Source organism: Arachis stenosperma, chromosome 2, assembly GCF_014773155.1.
Source record: "Arachis stenosperma cultivar V10309 chromosome 2, arast.V10309.gnm1.PFL2, whole genome shotgun sequence".
NCBI classification, from domain to species: Eukaryota; Viridiplantae; Streptophyta; class Magnoliopsida; order Fabales; family Fabaceae; genus Arachis; species Arachis stenosperma.
The window spans coordinates 40,694,218-40,700,694 of NC_080378.1; positions in this window are offsets into that span (position 1 = coordinate 40,694,218).

The window sequence follows — 6,477 nt, forward strand, 5'->3', positions numbered from 1 at the left end:
CGCGAGGCTGCACTCTCGCCAATTGCACAAATCAAACCACGCGATCACATGACCTACGCGTCCGCATCACCTGACCTTATCGTGCACCACGCGACCGCGTCACTCACGCGTCCACGTCGCCTGCGCTGCACAACTTATTCAAAACCGCACCAATTATCTTATCTTTTCTTTTCTAATCCTAATTTCTTCTTTCTCTCTCCTTTATCATTCTCTTTTTCTTCTTCTCATCCTTTTTCACTTCCATTTTATTTCATTTTATTTGCATATTTCATTCATTGCATTTTAATTTTGTGCATACTTTTATTTTCTTTTCTGATTTTTTTTATTTTTCCATTGGTGTTAAAATTTTTTTTCTTATTCAACTATTGCATCTTTTCTTGAATTTATTTTGGTAACTTGTTTTACACTGTGGGATGATATTAATTATTTGCCAATGCCAATCTTTTATGATACTTGCACTCCATTTGCATTGACATGAGCTTGTACTGATACTTCCATTACCCACACTCTTCCCCATTGTTGCAATTCTTGCACTATTGATATGCCGTATGTTTTTACTGTTTTCTCACTGCATGTTGTAGCTACCATGTAATTGAGACCTTTATTATTTGGCATTAAACAACCCATATTTCATTTATTTTCTTATCTTTAATTTTGGGTTACTTTTCTCCCTTTTTTTCTTCTTTCAGGATGGCCACCGAGGGAGGGAAAAGGAAGAACTTCTATATGAGGAAATAGGCAAGTCAATCTGCACAATCTATAGAAAAAGGCATCAGTTGGAGCAGCCCATCCACTTGTACATCTTAGCATGCACCGAGGACAGTGCAATCTTTAAGTGTGGGAGGTCGATACCGATCTCCATGGGTTAGCTATTTTCTTCTTTCCAACACCATTGTTTTCTTTTCTTTGTGCATTTGCATGTTTCATTGCATGATTGTTTGATTTTATGCATTTAGCCACTGCTTGGTTAAAGTAATGAGTTTCTTCTAAGACCCTATTTTTTGAAAAATTTTCACTAATTTAAAATCAAAATTTTTGTGTAAAACTTGTTTGAAGTTGTATTTGGAACATGGTTTTTGAGCCAAAGAACACACAACCTTTGAGATTTTGAGCTTATTTACATGGTTACATTATTTAACCATAATATTTATTCTTGTGTATTTTTTTCTCTATGATTGCAATCTTTACTTTGTTCCATTCTATATGTCCAATATTTAGTGTATTTACATGTTTGCATATGATTGAGGCCATTATTTGATTTTAGCTCACTTATCCCAAATAAGCCTACCCTTTACATCACCTTTGTTAGCCACCTTGAGCCTTTTAATCCTCTTCTGTTCTATAACCACATCACTAGCCTTAAGCAGAAAAACAAAAGTAAAAATCCCAAATTGAATCTTTGGTTAGCTTAAGATAGAGATTATGTATCAACTAAGTGTGGGAAAACTGTGGGAACATGGGTTAATAAAGGGAATGTATCATGTTGCTAATTTTGAAGATTGAGAAATTTGGGAACCTACTCATGTAAAATAGAAAATCAAAAAAATTCCATATGCATTGATATGATATTTCAGTTTTTTTTTACTTTTCAAAAAAAAAAAAAAGAAAAAAAAAAGAGAAAAAGAAAAGAAAAAAATATATAATATAAATAAATAAATAAGGGGACAAAATTACCCTAATGTTAAGTTAATAAAAGATCAATGCATATGTGACACAAATCAAAAGAAAAGTTGACACATGAGTATATGATATAAAAGTGGGAATTATGGGTAGCTAGGCATGATTTTAAAAATTATATAGAATGTATGTATGTTAGGTGATAGCTCAGGTTACTCAAAGATTCAATTTACAGCTCACTTAGCCATACATATATCCTCACCCTTGCCTTGGCCCCATTACAACCTTGAAAAGACCTCATGATGTGTGCATGGGTATACTAAATATTTGTTGATTGGTTAGATGAAGGACAAAGTTTAGAAAGCATGATTAGGGAAGAACAGAGTGATTGACCCTAGACACTTGAGAGATTAGAGTGATATACACTACGAGTGAAGGTTCAGTGCTTAATTCTATGTTCCCTGCTTTCATGAGCTATCTTCTTCTTGCAAGTTACTTATATTGTATTTTGTGATTTGAATTAGTGAAATCCAGTTCATATTTATTCTTGGAAGATTTATTTACTTTTTCACCAAGTAGGTAGAATCATTTTAGCATGTAGTTGCATTCACATTCATAGGTTGCATTGCATGAGTCTTGCCTTTTCCTACTCATTTATTTGGTCTCCTTGAGTTTAGCATGAGGACATGCTAATGTTTAAGTGTAGGGAGGTTGATAAACCACTATTTTATGGTTTATATTGTATTTAATTGAGTGGTTTTATCAAGCTTTTCACCCACTTATTCATATGAATTGCATGATTTTACAATTCCTTCCTAGTTTAGTTCTTGTTCATACCCTGACCGAGCTCCCCAAAACTCGGTAAGTTCATAGAAGGTCCGACCTCATCCCAAGGCCCACGCCTGAGGTCGGACCTCGGACAAATAAGCTAAGAAGGCCCATCAAAAGGAACGAAGCCCAAAAACCTAAAGGCCGAAAAGGCCTAGGAAAGGCGGTTCCACAAAGATAGGGATAAAACCCCCAAAAGATAAGATAAGATAAGAATATCTTATCCAGGGAAGATCACGGCCAACTACTATAAATACACTGGAGCACCCAGGTATAACACACATTCCATATTCTACATATATCTGCTTGGACCCATGCTAACTTAAGCATCGGAGTGTCATTGCAGGTACAACCACCCGCCGCTCAGCGCATCAAGCTCGGGTCACGGAAACCCCCACCTCGGGTCTTGCCAGACGACCGAGCTCCACGTTTCAGGTAACCCTCGGAACATTGGCGCCGTTGCCGGGGACCCTGGAAGTCATCCCCTTACCATGGCGGACGACTCTTCCAACAATGACCACGCTGCTTCAGAACAAGAGGAGGAAGTTGACACCGGAGAACGACCGGACAGCCCTCTATCACCACGCACTCCAGGAGGAAACAAACAGAATCGCCCAAAGACATCTCTCCCAAACAAAGATCCACAAAATCCCGAAAGAGAAAAGAGCTCGGAAATTCTAGAAGCAGTCCGGGCACAACAAAACCGACTGAAACAACTCGAAGAGGACATAAAGAAGCAAAAGAAACTGAACAAGATCTGAGAAGGGAGGCTCGCAAGCACAGAGAATTAGAAGAAAAACTGCGGAAAATAGAGGCCAACCTGAAAGATCGGACAGAACACGACACCACCCCCGAAGGCAATCATGATCCCTTCACAAAAGAGATCATGAAGGAGAAGGTACCACGAAACTTCAAACCACCCGATATGGATCTCTACGACGGCACCACCGATCCAAGTCACCACCTCAGCAACTTCAGAAGCAGAATGTACCTAGTCGACGCCTCCGACGCGATTCGGTGCAAAGCCTTCCCCACCACTCTCACCAAGTCAGCTATGAAGTGGTTCGACAAACTGCCACCAAGATCAATCACCAGCTTCGAAGACCTAACCAAAAAGTTCCTAACGAGGTTCTCCATTCAAAAGGACAAGGCAAAACATGCCCCCAGTCTACTCGGGATCAAACAAGGTAACCAAGAAACTCTCCGAGAATACATGGAGCGATTCGACAAAGCCTGCCTGGACATACAACACTTGCCCACTGAAACGGCCATCATGGGACTAGCAAACGGCCTGAAAGAGGGACCGTTTAGCCAATCCCTATCCAAACGGTACCCGACCTCCCTATACGAGGTGCAGGAACGGGCAGAAAAATATATCAACATGGAGGAAATCTCCCAGCTAAGAGACTCTTCTAGGAAGGAATCAACCTACCCACTCCGAGATCGAGATCGGGAACAGAAGAAAAAAGAAGAACCCAGCTCGGACAAGCCACGGAAGTACCACAACTACACCCCCTCCGAGTCTCCCTGGTAGACGTCTACAGAGAAGTATGCCACACCGAAAAGATTCCACCGCCCCGACCTCTAAAACACAAAAGAGCGGGGAGAGATCGGTCCGAATACTTCGAATATCACAAGCTCTACGGTCATTCTACCAACGACTGCCACGACCTAAAGAATGTTATAGAAAAGCTAGCCAGAGAAGGAAAGCTCGACAGATACATAGCGGAGAAAGGAGAAGAGACCAGGAAGAGAAGACGGGGAGACAATGAAGGTCGGGCCGAACAAGTCTCGCGAACCCCTGAAAGACACGTTCACATGATAAACGGAGGTTTTGCAGGCGGAGGAACATCCAGATCCTCGCGAAAAAGACACCTCAAAGAAGTCTATCATGTCCGAGAAGACAGTCCCCTGCCCGAGTTGCCCACTATCTCATTTACCCGAGAAGATGCTCAAGGGATAATACCCGGGCACGACGATCCAATGGTAATCACCGTTATTCTAGCAAACGCCAACTTACATCGAACCCTGATTGACCAGGGAAGCTCAGCAGATATCCTGTTCAAAGCAGCCTTCGACAAGCTCGGACTTGAAGAAAAAGAGCTAAAAGCCTATCCCACCGACCTATTTGGGCTAGGGGACACCCCAATCCATCCCTTAGGATACATCTCGCTACACACTACCTTTGGAAGAGGCGAGCAATCTAAAACATTAAGCATCGACTACATTGTAGTCGACGTCACTTCAGCATACAATGCCCTCATTGGGCGACCAACCTTAAACAGACTGGCAGCTATAGTCTCGACCCCACACCTCTGTATGAAGTTCCCTACCACAAAAGGAATCGCTACCCTAAAAGGCGACCAAAAACTAGCACGGCGATGCTACAACGAAAGCCTAAGCCTAAAAGGGAAAGAGATCAACACGATAGAACTCGGACGAGTTCAAGCCCGAGAAGATCTTCGGCCACAACCAGAGGGAGAAACCGAAAAAGTCCAGATTGGGAACACACCTGAAAAAATAACAAACATAGGAGCAAACCTCGAGGCAGGCCTAAAAGAGGAACTCATAAACCTCTTAAGGGAGAATTCCGACCTCTTCGCCTGGAAAGCCTCCGACATGCCAGGCATAAGCCCCGATCTAATGTGCCACAAGCTATCAGTGTATCCGGGATCCCGACCTGTCCAACAAAGACGCAGGAAGCTCGGGCCCGAACGCATGCAAGCAATAGAAGAACAAGTACAAGCACTATTAGATGCAGGGTTCATTAGGGAAGTAAAATACCCCCTATGGCTCGCAAACGTGGTCCTGGTAAAAAAGCCTAATGGAAAATGGAGGATGTGCGTCGACTACACGGATCTCAACAAAGCCTGCCCCAAAGATCCATACCCGCTACCAAACATCGACGCCTTAGTAGACGCAGCCTCAGGCTATAGATATCTCTCCTTCATGGACGCATACTCGGGATACAACCAAATCCCGATGTATGGACCTGACCAAGAAAAGACCTCGTTCATAACCCCAAGGGCAAACTACTACTACGTAGTAATGCCCTTCGGGCTGAAGAACGCAGGGGCAACCTACCAGAGGCTAATGAACAAAGTGTTCTCAGAGCACATCGGACTACAACTGGAGGTGTACGTCGATGACATGCTGGTAAAGACACAAGAAGACAGAAACTTACTGACCGACCTCACCAGTGTCTTCGGCACCCTCAGAAAACACAACATGAGACTTAACCCGACGAAGTGCACCTTCGCCGCAGAAGCCGGAAAGTTCTTAGGTTTCATGCTGACTCAAAGGGGCATCGAAGCAAACCCGGACAAATGCCAAGCAATACTCAATATGAAGAGCCCGACGTGTGTCAAAGAAGTACAACAACTGAATGGAAGGCTGGCCGCCTTATCAAGATTCTTGGCAGGATCAGCGATAAAGTCACTACCTCTCTACTCACTCCTAAAGAAAGGGAAACCCTTCTCATGGACCCCGGAGTGCGAAAAAGCCTTTCAAGAATTCAAGGAGTTCCTCGGGCAGCCACCAATCCTAACCCGACCTGTAAAAGGGGAAGAGCTCGTACTATACCTCTCGGTCGGACATCGAGCAGTCGCTTCAGCATTGATACGAGAAAATGACCAAGGACAACACCCCGTATACTTTGTAAGCAAGGCACTACAAGGGGCCGAATTAAACTATCAGAAAATAGAAAAATTCGCCTACGCCCTAGTGTTCACAGCTCGGAGGCTCCGTCCCTACTTTCAGGCCCACACCATCAAAGTCCGGACAAACCAACCCATGAGACACATCCTACAAAAAACAGACCTGGCGGGACGAATCCTACAATGGGCGGTGGAACTGTCCGAGTTCGACCTCCACTACGAAGCCCGGACTGCCATAAAATCTCAGTATCTAGCCGACTTCATCGCAGAATACGCTGAGACCCCTGGAACCCCACTCTCATGGAACCTGTATGTCGACGGGTCCTCAAACAAAACAGGAAGTGGAGCAGGGGTTATACTCGAAAGCGACCAAGGA